Consider the following 15,625-nt stretch of genomic DNA (forward strand, 5'->3'; position numbering starts at 1 on the left):
GAAAAGGGGTCCCTGTTTCCCACAGAGGCAGGTGATGCAATTTAAAGGGCTTGAGATTTGGAATTAGAAGCCTTCAGTTTTGGAGCTGCAGTGCTGCAGTCACAACACACTGCAGCCTCAATCTTCTGAGCTCAAGTGATCCTCCCACCCCAGCCTCCTGAGTAGCTGGGACTACAGCCATACGCCACCATGCCTAGCTAATTTTTAATTTTTTTAATTTTTTTTTTTGTAGAGATGAAGTCTCAGTATGTTGCCCAGGTTGCTCTCGAACTCCTGGGCTCAAGTGATCCTCCCGCCTCAACCTCCCAAAGTGCTGGGATTACAGGAGAGCCACTGCTCCCGGCTTGGAACAGTTTCTGAGAGAAACTTGGGTAAGTCTATTAACCCTTTTAAACCTCAGTTTTTTCATTTATAAAATGGAGCTGTGAGGACTGAGTGAGAAAATAATAACTCATTTACTGAGTGTAGTGGGTACGTCAGGCTCTATGCTAGGCCCTTTCAAATATGATTGCCCCTAAGCAAGTTTGTGAATGTGCTTTGCAGGTTAGAAAGTGCTGTGCAGGGCAGGCGCTGTGGCTCACACCTATAATCCCAGCACTTTGGCCTGCAATCTCAGCACTCTGGGAGGCCGAGGCGGGTAGATCACCTGAGCTCAGGAGTTCAAAACCAGCCTGGCCAACATGGTGGAAACCCTGTCTCTACTGCAAAAATACAAAAATTAGCCAGGCGTGGTGGCAGGTGCCTGTAATCCCAGCTACTCAGGAGGCTGAGGTAGGAGAATCACTTGAACCCAGGAGGCAGAGCTTGCAGTGAGCTCACACCACAGAGCGAGACTCCATCTCAAAAAAAAAAAAAAAAAAAAAAAAAAAAAAAAAAAGTGCTGTGCAAATGCTAGTTATTACAGACAAGTCCAGAGAGCTATTATAGCATCGCCCAGAAAATATTTTTTTGTACCTAGAAAATAATTAAATGGGCACTTTTGAACAGTTTTGTCAGCAAACATTTTATACACACCTTGACAGGACTGCTATGAAGGAGTCAGGCAGATGTGATTAACCCCATTCTGTGGGGAAGGAGACCAAGCCCTAGGTCTGCAGAACTCTGTCTGCTGTCTCCACTTTTCCCTGCACCCTCTGGAACTCCCTGCCATCCACCGTCTGCAGTGGACAGGGAAGTGTGCCGTTTCGTGTGATGGTGTTGGGGGCGTGGGCAATGTATATGAGAGCCTGTGGACCCGTGCAGCATTCTGGAGGTTGGGATGAGACGCCGCGTGGAGAAGTTATCTAGAGCAGGCAGCTTGGAGCTCTAGAGGAGCAGCATGCACCCAGCAGGCCAGGGGGAGCAAGCAGCACTGTCTCTGTCTCTGGAGGAGAGAGGGCATGGTGGGGAAAGTCCACGGGTCATTGTGTTGGCAAGCTGGCTGTGCCTCAAAAACCAGCAGGAAACGGGGATGCATAACAACAGGTGGCTGGGCGTGGTGGCTCACACCTGTAATCCCAGCACTCTGGGAGGCCGAGGCGGGTGGATTGCTTGGGCCCAGGACTTCGAGTAAAGTGGCAAAATTCCGTCTCTATAAAAAATACAAGATACTAGCTGAACGTGGTGGTGCAAGCCTGCAGTCCCAGCTACTCGGAAGTCTGAGGTGGGAGGATCCCTTGAGATTGGGAGGCGGGGGTTGCAGTGAGCCCAGATTATGCCACTGCACTCCAGCCTGGGCGACAGTGTGAGACCCTGTCTCAAAACAAAACAGAACAGGTCTCGGGAATCATGTGACTGAGGTTCTGAGGACTTGTTCTTACTTGCTGCTAAGCTCAGGCCAAACAGATCACTTTCCAAACCATGCTTGGTACCCTGCATCTTCAGGACACAGGGCCAGACTCTGGTCCAGAAGCCTGTGGGGGAATATGCAGCCCCTTCCAGGGCTGTAACATCCAGGCCCTGGCTACCTCTACATCAGTTGGCCAAAGTCCCCCATTACCGCCACCAGCCACCAGAGGCCACTGCTAATTCCAACCAAGGCTGAGTCATGGCACCAGCCTGTGCACGTGGTCCAGGGCTGTTGCTGACTCCTTCAGAGAGGCCCCAATAACTCACTGCCGAGATGGATTTCTTTAAAAATTGCAGCCAGCCAAATCTACTGTCCCCAGGAAATAGTCCCTTCTGCTAGCCAGGCTTCTGTTCTCCTCCCAGACGCTTCTAGGATTCCTTCCCTCCTTCCATGGCTCCCCGTCCATTCAAAATTGCCCCTGGACCTCCGGGGACCCCCAGCTCTTCTTCCCCCTCATCTCTGTGGTCTGATGGCCTGGCTTTCCCCTAAGGACATGGCTTCCCTTTGTGCCTTCTCAAGTGGAAGCTGCCCTTTCCTCTCAGGCTTTAAGCTCAGGAAGCAGATGGCAGCCTCCGGATCAGCAAGCCATTAAGCCCTGCCCTGTCTCACTGTCTCAGCCCTGTTCCAGTGGGGCTCCTGCCACCTACTCTACACTCTGTTCTTCTCGGTGCTGCCACGGATCCGTCTTGTTCACAGAAGACCTCGCTCTCCCTTTTAACAGCTGCAAACATAAATGTCATCATCATCTGGGATGATGTCACATCCCCAGGGACCCCACCCTCCCAATAGCTTGATTGTACGCTCTATTGTAGGCCCTTATTCCACAGCCACCCCCTGAACCTGCTCATTTCGAGCTGCCCCACCTCTGGAATGTTAGATCCAAATTTCCTGCGGGCAGGCTACAACCCCACGCGCTTCCTGCTCTCCCCAGCCTTTCAAACTACAACTGCCTTGTGACAGCGCTGGTCCACTGAGAAACCATTGGCTTTTTCTTTTCTCTTCGTATTGGCCCTTCCTGTTTTCCCTTCCATCCTGGGTCAGCCTGAGTCCGTGTTCCATTTCTTCTAATCACTCTTGCTTTGTCGCCCAGGCTGGAGTGCAGTGGTGTGGTCTTGGCTCACTGCAACCTCCGCCTCCTGGGTTCAAGTGATTCTCCCACCTCAGCCTCCCGTGTATTAATAGCTATAGCTGGGATTACAGGTGCCAGCCAACAATGCCCAGCTAATTTTTGTGTTTTTATTAGAGATGGGGTTTTACCATGTTGGCCAGGCTGGTCTTGAACTCCTGAGATCAAAGTGATCTGCCCGCCTCGGTGTCCCAAAGTGCTGGGATTACAGGAGTGAGCCACTGTGACTGACCTCTTTTAATCGCTCTTATACGAACAGCTTCATCTCTGTGGCCCCCTTGTCTTTTCATGACTCCCCTTTGGCATAAAGGTAATTCAATTATTTGCCTTTTCTGCACCTGTATCTAGCATTCTGGGCACCACTGGAGAGAGATCACACAGCTGCAGAGACCGAGGGGACTAGACAATTATGGTCTCTATCACACCAAGTTTTCTTTTCTTTTCTTTTCTTTTTTTTTGAGACGGAGTCTCGCTCTGTCGCCCAGGCTGGAGTGCAGTGGCGTGATCTCGGCTCACTACAAGCTCCGCCTCCCAGGTTCACTCCATTCTCCCGCCTCAGCCTGAGTAGCTGGGACTACAGGCGCCTGCCACCATGCCCGGCTAACTTTTTGTATTTTCAGTAGAGACAGGGTTTCACCATGTTAGCCAGGATGGTCTCGATCTCCTGACCTTGTGATCCACCTGCCTCGGCCTCCCTAAGTGCTGGGATTACAGGCATGACCACCGCGCCCGGCCCACACTAAGTTTTCACTATGGCCCAGAATTTTCTCTTTCCTTAGCTCTCTCTCTAGAGCTCACCATTAGCTCTTTTGGACTTCTCCACTTTTTTCAATACAGCACCTTCCCCAACATCTTCCTCCATATTCTCAGTGGATAACATCACGAAAAAATAAGACATTGGGCAGAAATTCCATCAATATCCTGCCGCCAAACAGATTTTGTCCTTTCCTCCTTTGATCTCTGGTCACAATGGGAGAGGATCCCGGTGTCCTTCCTAGAAACTTAGGCTAACGCCTTCAAATACATTAGGCCCTCTCTCTTTCCACCTGCCCGAAAACCTCATTCAATTGATTTTCCATGCCCTTCTCTCTAATTTTCCACGCCCTTCTCTCTAATTTTCCACTTTCCCCTGTCTACTGGCTTCTTCTCATTAGCATTTAAACATGTTTGAGATTCACTCTTTAAAAACAAAACAAAAATCCTTTCCCTTGTCCTCATATCCTCATCTCAGTCCCCCTGCCTTCATTCTCTTTGCTTGTGTAACATATTACCCCAAAATTTAGCAGCTTAAAACAACACACATAAAACAATAAACAAGGCCGGGTGCAGTGGCTCATGTCTGTAATCCCAGCACTTTGGGAGGCTGAAGTGGGCAAGATTGCTTGAGGTCAGGAGTTCGAGGCCAGCCTGGGCAACATGTCGAAACCTTATCTCAACAAAAAATACAAAAAAATTTAGCCGGTCTTGGTGGCACAAGCCTGTAGTCCTAGCTACTTGGAAGACTGAGGCAGGAGGATTGCTTGAGCCTGGAAGATCAAGGCTGCAGTAAGCCATGGTCACACCACTGCACTCCAACCTGGGTGACAGAGTGAGACCATGTCTCAAAAGAAAAAAAAAAAAATTCTGAGGGTCAGGCATCAGGAAGTAGCTAGGCAAGGTGGCTCAGGTCTCTTTAATGAGGCTGCAGTCGAGAGGGAGCTGCAGTTTCCTGAAGGTTTGACTGGGGCTGGAAGATCTGTTTCCAACATGGTTCACTCATGTGGCTATTGGCAAGAAGCCTCAATTCCTCGCCATGTGGGCCTTATCACATGCAGCAAGCTTCCTGCAGGGGGACTGATCAGACAGAAAGAGGCTAAAATGGAAGCTACAATGTATTTTATACAGATGATCCCTGACTTACAATGGTTCCACTTAAGATTTTCAACTTTACAATGGTGCAAAAATAATATACATTAAGTAGAAACCATACTTCGAATTTGGAATTTTGATCTTTTCCTAGGCTGGCAGTATTCAGTGTGATACTCTTTTGTGATGCTGGATAGTGGTAGTAAGTGCTAGGTCCCAGTCAGCCATGCAATCAAGGGTAAACAGCCAATACTTGACCAGACGCAGTGGCTCACACCTGTAATCCCTGAACTTTGGGAGGCCGAGGCGGGTGGATCACTTGAGGCCAGAAGTTCGAGAACAGCCTGAGCAGCATGGAGAACCCTGTCTCTACTAAAAATACAAAAAGCAGCCAGGCATGGTGGCACATGCCTGTAATCCCAGCTACTTGGGTGGCTGAGGTACTAGAATTGCTTGAACCTGGGGAGGCAGAGGTTGCAGTAAGCCGAGTTCATACTGCTGTATTCCAGTCTGGGTGACAGAATGAGACTGTGTCTCAAAAACAAAACAAAACAAACCAAAAAACAATCAATACTCTGTGGTGTGCTGTGTTGCAGGATGACTTTGCCTAACTGTAGGTTAACATAAGTGTTCTGAGCACGCTTAATGTAGGCTAGGTTGGCCAGGCGTGATGGCTCACTCCTGTAATCCCGGCACTTTGGGAGGCTGAGGTGGGCAGATCACCTGAGGTCAGGAGTTTGAGACCAACCTAGCCAACATAGTGAAATGCTGTCTCTACTAAAAATACAAAAATTAGCCAGGCATGGTGGCGCACGCCTGTAGTCCCAGTTACTTGGGAGGCTGAGGCAGGAGAATCACTTGAACCCGGGAGGTGAAGTTTGCAGTGAGTTGTGATCACACCACTGCACTCCAGCCTGAATGACAGAATGAGACTCCATCTCAAAAGAGAAAAAAAAAAAAAAGGCTAGGCTAAGCTATGAGTTTAGTAGGTTAGGTGTATTAAATGCCCAGGCTGGAGTGCAGTGGCATGATCATGGCTCACTGCAGCCCTGAACTCCTGGGTTCCAGTGATCTTCCTGCCTCAGCTTCCCAAGTAGATGGGACTATAGGTGTGTGCCACCATGCCTGGCTAATTTTTGTATTTTTTATAGAGACAGGGTTTTACTATGTTGCCCAGACTGGTCTCAAACTCCTGAACTCAAGCAGTCCTCCCACCTCAGCCTCCCAAAGTGCTGGGATTACAGGTATGAGCCGTTATTCCTAGCCTAAATGCATTTTTGACTTATGATATTTTCCACTTATGATGGGTTTATTGGAATGTAACTCCCTCATGAGTCAAGGAGCAACAGTACTTGAATCTTGGAAGTGACAGTCCATCCCTTCTGCTGTTTTCTGTTGGGTACGCAGACCAACTCCAATACAATGTGGGAGGGAATTAACAAGGCTGAGGATACCAAGATGTCGGATCACGGGGCATTTGGAGGCTGGCAACTACGCTTTCCTTCAAAGCCAGACTTCCCGAGAGAGTCGTGCACGTTGCCTGCCTCCACATTTTGCTCTCTTCTTTCAGACTACTCTTTCTGGGTCTCCAATAACTTCCTTGTTTTGAAATCCAGTGGCCACTTCTCAGTCCTTATTGTATGTGGCTTCCCTGCAACACTCCACATTGGGCACTTCCTCCTTAGCTAAACACTTCTTCCTTGGCTCGTGTGCCCTCACAGGCTCCGCAGTTCCTTTGCCTTTTGCCCCTCCACGGCTGTAGTCACAAGCTTCTCTTTACTATCTGTCCATCCCTGAAGGGTTGGAGCAGCTCAGGATTCTGCAGAGTGTCCCCTCTTTGCCCATGGTGGATGAAGCTGGCATGATCTGGCCTCTGTTAACCTTGTCTTCTGCCACTCCTGCACACCAAACTCTCCATGCCAACCCCATAGACTGTCCCATGGTTCCTGCCCTCTTCCCACTATCATCAGTTCAGATCGGCACTTTGAGGCTACTCTTTGTCCAGTCTTGGATTCCTCAGCTAAAAGACGAGGGGAGGGGCCTTAAGAGGAAGTAAGGATACAGCTGTAATTAATGAAGAGAGCAACTGAGATCCATCAACCTCAGATGGAGAAGGCTAAGGGGCGATTTGATTATGTTTTTCAAGCCTAAGGGGGCCCTTTGCCTTAAGAAATATTAATCTGTCTCCTTTAAAGACAAAATAGAAAAAGGTTAAGTTTTAGTCATGACAGAAATGACAGATCCAGGTTAGGGAAGAGAAGCATTAAATGCCAGGAATTAGCTAGAGCAACGTGCAATCTGATCAGCCTGCTTTAAAAAGTAGGCTAGGTTTCTGCACATCTGAGATGATTGCTGGGTAGACTGAACTAAGGGTAGGCTGGTGAACTGGGCAACTCACCAAGCCTCGGGATGTACACTGCTGCATAAGCAGCAAGTTTGAGGTAGAGCTGGGCTCAGAGACCAATTCCTTGTCCATTTCCAGCAGTGGGGTCTGACCGTGGCAACCCTTGGGCTGCAGAATGGGTTTGTTCTGGTCTGTAGGGTCAAAGCAGTCTAGCTACTCCTGCTTGGTTATACCTGCCCTGAAAGAGGCCAGAGGGTAGGGTTGTGGGTAGGGAATGAAAAAGGGTGTAGGTTGGTATTTAGAAGAGTGGCACAATCAGGGGGAATAACCTTGGCTCAGGAGCTGGTTGGTACATCACCTCCTTCAGGAAGCCCTCCCTGATGCGCCCATGCTGGCTTAGGGCCCCTCCTCTGTGCTCCCACACCCCTGTGCTACCTTGGTTCCTAAAGGAATCCTATGGTATTGAGATAATCTAAGGATTTCAGTCTCTCCTCACCAAACCGTGAGCTCTTTGATGGCAAGAACTATGTTTCGTTGATGGCACAGGGTATAGGTTGTGGAAGTGCTGGGTAAATGGGTCTTAACTAATTGACCTAGGGAACAAATGCATTGCTGCATTGCCCTGCGAGACTGTACTATATTGTCCCCAGAGGCAGCTTCAGAATAACCCAGCAGAAAGCGCCGGCTCTCTGGAACCACACATTTCAATGGGACAACCGAAGAGATGACCCCCGGAAATCTGGGCTCCGGTCCCTACTCAGCCACTTATTAGCAGTATGGCCTGGTTAGCACGTAACAATCCCCTCCCTGTGCCTCGGTTTCCTCCCCTACCAAATGGGGGCCATGGTCCCACAGATTCACAGGGTTGTCTTGAAAATGGAATGAGATCATGGGTGTGCAGGCAGTGAAAACATCTTGAAAAAGGTCTTTAAGACTTATACAGAGGTAAGGAGTTATTAATAGCCTCATTATTATTCTTACCCAGAATGCCCATGGCAAAGCAGCATGTGGCAACCCCAGCCCCCGCACCCCACCCTTCTATACTATTTCTGTACCTGGAAAGCAGGTTCTTGGAGGGATCGTCCCCACATGGGGAAGAGGGTGAATGCCGGGCAGACCTGCTCTCTAGCCTGCTCCTCCCTGGGCACTCTCCCCAAACCCTGTGATTCAGGAAGCATGGCTGACTCTGGCCCACCACCCATCTGGAGGGCTTCGGGTGGCGTCTGTCTCTGTCACTTCATTTGGTGGAGTAGTGGTGCTGGTGAGGTGCTGAGGGAAGCCCCTAGAGTGGTCAGGACAAGTCTCATCACTTGGGTTAAATCCTGGGGCAAGCTGTCTTCCTGGCGACCTCTGATCCACCTTCTTCAGACCCACTTGATTCGGAGTTCACTTAGGCCCAGGCACAAAAGGAAGCAGCTTTAATGCCTATTGCGCATTTCTAAGTAAGCAGCTCAAGTCAGCTCATCCTACCTCTCCTCCCTCTTTTCTTCCAATGACCTCACCATTGCCTGGAGAGTGGAGAGTGTGGGGCAGGAGTAGGAACAGATCCAGGTGTTTCTCCTCCCCAACACCTCTCACTTCCTTGCCATGCGAGTGTGATGCTTGTGAGCATCAGTTGGCACACCCCAGGGAGCAGCAGTGGGATAGAAGTATCCCAGAAAAAGGAGGAGAAAATCAGATAGGTGGGTGGGTGATGGGTGACCCCATCTTCCATAAAGCCCTGGATGCAACATCCAGGTTCCAACAGCCAGCAGAATCCCCCAGGGTATAAGCCCCAGGACTCCCAGTGGAGGGCCTGACCTCCCCAACCCTGGGCCTCATCTTTCAGTTCCCCCTGGCCCTCACCCTAACCTGTGAACATCAGCATGAGGGCCGAACAGATTCGTAGAAGTGGGGTCTTCACTGGCTTTGGGAATAATCAAAGCCCTAGGGTCAGCAGAGCAGTGGGTACAGAGGGGAAAAAGCCAGCAGAATCTTAAAAAGCCAGCAGAATCTATCTGCAGGTCAGGGAAGGCTGGCGCCTGGAGTGAGATGTCAGACCAAAGCTCCACCAGCCCGGTCCAAGGATCTCTCCACGGGAGGAAGGCCAGCAGCAGCTACTGCCAGTTTCATAGGAATGGTCCATTATCAGAGAAACACAGCCTGACCGCTTTGAGGAAGTCTCCTAACTCGTCTTAGCTCCCGCTTCCCATTTGGCCAGCCAGGTCCGTGCGCTGCTGACTTAAAACGCTGCCCTCAATTCTATCTTTAGCTCTGGCTGCTGGAAGCCTGAGTGACAGGCAGGGTGGGGGCTTGTGCTGGGGGTGGGAACAATTTGCAGCTACCAGGTTTGCTGAGAAGGTGGCATTTATTGCAAGGAGCAGGGCCCATGTCATAATCACAGAATCATCTGTGGTCAGTGCAGTGGAAAGCACAGAACTCCACGGATACTGGTTGGGTGGGTGGATGGATGGATGGATAAATGGATGCAGCCATGCATAGATGGAGCAGAGGCCCCAGGGAAAGGATGAGAACGGGGCCAATTGGTCCATTGACCAAGGCATGGACCCTGAAGGAACTCTGCATGATATTAGGCAAATGACTTCCCCTCTTGGCCTCAGTTTCTTCATTTGTAAGAGGGGACGAGAGAAGTGGTTTTCAGGCTGCCTCCACGGGCCATCACCACTGCCTCCACCACCACATCTCCTCCCCACCCTCCCCCTTCATGAACAAGGGGCTGCTGCTGGGCTTGAGCTGGGAGGACGGGAAGTGATGGCTCCACAGGGCTCTCTTCCCACTTCCAACACGGCTGCTCGTTGGTATCAATTCTGAACACTGAGCTTCCTGGAAAAAATTCTGTTAGACAAAAGGGCCGGTGGCTAAAGAGTGTGATAATCACTGGGTTAAACAACCTTAAAGGTTTCTTCTGACGTCTGGAGCCCCTTGGAAGCCATTGCTCAATCACACATTGGAAATGTTTGGGTTGCTATGGATGGCTCCAGGGGGACACCAGAATTAACACAAGTTTTCCTGGAGACAGGAATAATGAAGACCCCCGGATTTTACCCCTCTTTCCTCTCCCTCAGAAATCCCTCACACTTCATAAGGGGGAATTCCTGGGGCCATGTTGACTGCAGAATGTTTCCAGGTTACTGGCTTTGGGTGGAGAGGTGGAATTCTGTGTAAATACAGTTTTCTCACACTTTTCTCATTAATGGGTCACCCTGTTGCTTCCTTAAAAATTTTTTTTTTAATTTAAATTTTTAATAGAGACGGGGTCTTGTCATATTGCCCAGGCTGGTCTTAAACTCCTTGGCTCAAGTGATCCTCCTACCTTGGCCTCCCAAAGTGCTGGGATTACAGGTGTGATCCACTGCGCCCAGCCTGTTATTTCCTTTCAGAAGCTTGAGTGTCGCCCACCCTGTCCTCTCCAGTATAAGGGTCCTGGTTGGCGGTGGAGTGAGGAGTCAGGTCCTCAAACGAGGGCTGAGGAGGGGCAATGTCCAAGTCAGCTGTGCTCCCACCTACCTTAGGCAGAAGCTCAGTACCTTTTCAGCCCCAGGAGAGGGGGCAGGGGGCTCAGATTATGAAGTTGTTAATTCCCCTCCACCCCCAGAGCAGCTCAGTTTCCCAAGTGCATTCAGACTTGGTCAAATGAAAGTGCCTTTTGCAGGAGGTGGCAAGACTAGTCCATCAATTGCTTCTCATCAGGACTGATACCAAAATCCCTTATCTGAACAATAAAACACTGGCAAACTCCCATCCAGCCAAATAATTTTTCCAAGAAGAGAAAGTGAAGTGCCCAAGAAAGGATGAGGAGGGACTGGGAGGAAGCCCTGGCAGGGCACTAGGAGCATGGATTGAAAGGAGCTGATGGGGGGTGTGACCCAAACGCCCAGCCTGGCCCGGGGGAGAAGTGAGTGGAACTGACGTTGAGCTGGAGAGGAGACTCCAGGCAGACACAGTTCAGAGAAAGGTGCCAGGAGAGGGAAGTGGAGTCAGATTCATCCATCCCCTGTCCATCCTAAGGTGGCAAGACCCCACAGCACAGCAGGCCTTTGAGGTTCCAAGGTCGAGGGGGATCTAGTGGCCTAGCATCCTGCAGATCTGGTTGCAGCTTAGAGTGCAGATCCATGGAGCCCAGGGAAAGAGGCCATTGGCAAGGCAGGAAGGCACCCTGTGGAGAGGGAAGCTGGGCCCACCAAACTCCTCGTTCTTTCTCTTGGCCTGACCTGTGAAAGGAATGGGGTGTGACTGGACCTTGGGCAAGTTACTTTAGCCCCCTGTGCCTCCATTTCCTCCCTTGTTAGATGGAGACTCTGCCTCCATCACAAAGAGCCAACCCTTGACTTTGCCTCCAACACAAAGATGTTCTAATCCAATCTGATGATAGACGTGAAGGTTTTTCTTTTGAAATAGAACTGCTTCACGGGCATTACTCGTGGCCAGAAGGCTGGGGTCTAGTGGCCAGCTCTCTGCTACTTTTGGGCTCTCTTCTTCCTGCTCTTATGGATTTGCACCTGGGAAGGCCAGCGCCTCTGTCTCTCCCTCATTTGACCTTCCCTTTACCTTCCTACCTTCTATCTCAGGGACATTCTCCTCCCATTCCTTTTTTTCCTCAATCTTTATCCCAGCCACCCTCTGGCAATGAACTCCCAATAAGGCATATGTTCCTGTGTGAACCCTGTGCTCCATCTTCTCAGGCCCAGCTCTTCCCCTACACACACTGCGGTGGGATCACGATCCCCCTGCTTGGAAACCTGCTGCTGTGTGCTCAGGTGTGCGTCCCACATCGTGCCTGAGTTACTCATCGAGGACTTGCGTGGGCCCACTCACCTCCCACTGACCCAACCACCCCACGCACCAGCCTTATAGGACATGCCTTTCTGTAGATAGTCAGCTTTCTACCTCCTCCTGCTTCCAAATCATTGCCTCTCCCACCACTCTCAATGTTCTACCCTTTATCTCTGCTAAATCAAGTAAATAGCCTTTGAGAAATTGTCTATCTCCTGCCCTCCAGGAAACCTTCCCCAAATAACCTCACTGTATCTTGTCTTCCCTTCACTTGGACACCTTCTAGCCTATGACAGGATTGGTATCTCTACAGTGTGAAGTGTGTGTCTGTGCATCCTGTCAAGGCCCTTGGGGGTCATCCTTTCCAAAGGGGCCATACCCACTGGCTCCCCATGGTGAGGCTATATGGGCTGCAGACCGACTGCAGCCTCATTGTGTAGGAAGAGGACCAGGTCAGGTTTGGTGTCTAGAAGATGGCAGGACAGTCCCCAGTGCAGAGGCTGTAGTAACCTTTATGACAGTGACACGTCCCAGAGCCTTTTCATGTCCTTTGTAGGGACATAGATGAAGCTGGAAACCATAATTCTAAGCAAACTATTGCAAGGACAGAAAACCAAACACCACATGTCCTCACTCATAGGTGGGAACTGAACAATGAGATCACTTGGACACAGGACAGGGAACATCACACACTGGGGCCTGTCATGGGGTAGGAGGAGCGGGGAGGGATAGCATTAGGAGATATACCTAATGTAAATGACGAGTTAATGGGTGCAGCACACCAACATGGCACATGTATACATATGTAACAAACGTGCACATTGTGCACATGTACCCTAGAACTCAAAGTATAATAATAAAAAAAAAAAAAAAAAGAAAATGTGGCCACATGGCTTTCTCCTCTAACCCTAGACTGCAGCATGCATCACCTGAAATTGTAGATGAGGTACAGACATCGTCACCTGTCGCCCGAAGGGTGGTTTGGATTGTTTGTGTTCCCTGCTCATTGCTAAGGGATAAAGGCTCAGGGGCTACTTATGCTGTCAGACTGGGCTCAGCACACAGTCCTGACCTATTTCGTGGCTTCAAATTCAGAGATGCCAAGAACACTGTGTTTTTGCTGCTAAGTCTGGCAATTTAACCCACAGTAACCTTTAGGTGCTTTCCAACCCTGGAATTTCTTTGCTTATTGTTCTGGGTGGAAAATGAAAACCCTCTCTGCCAGCAATTAATTTACAGAAATAAACAGGATTTCTGCTTTTTGTGACAAAGACAGTCCCGGAATGCCAATCTTAGGGCTGCCAGATTGCAATTTCAAGTGGGTGCAGCCAACATGGTTACAACCTGCAGGTGATTTATCGAGAAGGTTATGAGAAAAGGAGAAAACGCAGTCAGGAGGAAGTGGAGAAAGGCATTGTCTAGGAGTTCTTGCACTCATCTGTAACTTCTCTGGCAACAAGTTTCTGTGCCCTTGGCCTTCTACGTTCCCTGTTTTTTTTTTTTTTCTTTAATTGCCAATGATTCTTATTTTTTCACCCTGTTCTGTTTGACTTATTTCCAGCCCTTTCCTGACATGGGTGCAGCCTGGCCCCTGCTTCTAAGCCACATCCCTGCCTGATGGCATCTCAAAAGCATTTGTCACCCAGAACCCTTGGCTTGCTACATTTTGCCTGTGGGTCTGGTCCCTTCATCTAAGAGCTGCTTCTGGGGTGGTTGACTGGATACACTCTAGAAACAACATCCAAACTGCAGAAGCAGCCTCACTCCTTCTCCTTCCCTGGATGCTGAATGAATAGGGACACAATGCATTGGAAATGAAGGGGGTAGGCATAGAGCTGAGACACAGACTTGCTGAGAAGCTGGAAGGATTTGCTCAGGTAGGAAGAGTGGCACAGGTTTGGGGGTGGAGGCTCTGAGTGGCACCAGTCAGGGACCATTAGAGATTATGTTGGGGGAGTTAAAAGCAGTGATTAAGTCTGAGAACATTGTCTCCTCCATCTCAGCCCCTGCTGAAAATCAATCCTTGTAATCACTACTCCTATCACCACTGCTGCTCTTCAAGGCTCAGTGCAATAGCTTGTTAGGTAGATTAGGAGAGAAGAGAAAGGACCCACTAGTCTTCCTCAGATGCCTGCTTTTCCAACATCCTGCTTCTACTGCCTGCCTCTGAGAACTTCACTGTTTAGGTCTTTGCAATTTGGATACTTATCTTTCCCAAGACTTTATCTGCTCTGATCTCAGGGGTTCCCTGGGCTGGACAGTGAGCAAGTATTTGTTGTGCATGGTTTCAAGGTGCCTAGTGTTAAAAACATACACAGCCCCATCTTCAAGGAGCTCACAGTTGCTCCTGGAGTCAAGATAAACACAGATAACAATGGAAACCTGCAGAGAAACTAGATAATAATTTCCTTTACGCAATCGCTGGAAGCTAAATGTTCTTGTACTTTCTGCTTTCATCTTACTCTTGGTACCTCCCCCTCGCCTCCCTCACGATTCCATCCTGGAGTAGTTTAGACACAACACCCTGCAGAGCTTGATCTTCTTGATCCTCTACAGAGAGACACGGAAGTAACTCCAGCTCTCTCTGGAGGAGTGGCTGGCAGAGGAATCTTGATAATAAAGTCTAATTAACAGGCCAGGCATGGTGGCTCATACCTGTAATCCAACACTTTGGGAGGCTGAAGTGGGTGGATCACTTGAGCCCAAGAGTGCGAGATCAGCCTGAGCAACATAGCAAAACTCAGTTTCTACAAAAAAATACAAAAATTAGCCAGGTGTGGTGGTGCACGCCTGAAGTCTCAGCTACTTGGGGGACTGAGGCTGGAGGATCGCTTGAGCCTGGGAGGTTGAGGCTGCAGTGAGCTGTGTTCGCACCACTGCACTCCAGCCTGAGTGACAACGTGAGACCCTATCTCACGAAAACAAAAACAAAACAAAACAACCCTCACAATTTACAGACCAAACTAAGCGTGAGTTGTTTGCTATAGATTCAATTTAACATTTAATGTGCAACTATGGTGCACCCAGAGCATCGTGCTAAGTCTTAGCAGGAGTGGTGGGTTGCACAAAAATGAGCAAGAGAAGTTCTGTCTCTAAAGTGTGTGTCCTCCATGCATTTCCAATATTATTTGATTTCCAGAACTTTAATTCATACAGGATCCTTTGGAGGTACTCATGGTTCTCTGACTCTCTTCCTGAACTACCACTGAAGTCATAGCATTAACATCTTTAAAATCTCAGATGGATTTTTGTAATCATATGAAATTTATTATCTACTCTATATTGGTATTGGTTTTAATATAAAATGATCCTCCTTTTCCCCAACCTCATACTCCTCAAGTTCTACTCATAACACTGAAGCAGCAGGAAAATGGACTAATTGTATCCCATTTCTTGTATCCCTGGCATACTATCTTATACCCAAGGCACACAAGTACCCCTGAGAATCAGAGTTATAGATACTCAATACCTATTTATTGATTTCAAAACCCAGAGAGGTGTAAGACACCAGGGCGCTGGAATTCTCCGTCTCTCCCTCTTCATATTTCCTACCTTTACCCTCTGCTCCTTTAAGCCTTCTTGTCTGGGACACCCCTCCCCTGGCTTACCTTCTTTCTCCACATTTCTTTTTTTTTTTTTTTTGAGACGGAGTCTCGCTCTGTCACCCAGGCTGGAGTGCAGTGGCGCAATCTTGGCTCACTGCAAGCTC

The sequence above is a fragment of the Mandrillus leucophaeus genome, unplaced genomic scaffold (genome assembly GCF_000951045.1).
Source record: "Mandrillus leucophaeus isolate KB7577 unplaced genomic scaffold, Mleu.le_1.0 Scaffold228, whole genome shotgun sequence".
Lineage (NCBI taxonomy): Eukaryota > Metazoa > Chordata > Mammalia > Primates > Cercopithecidae > Mandrillus > Mandrillus leucophaeus.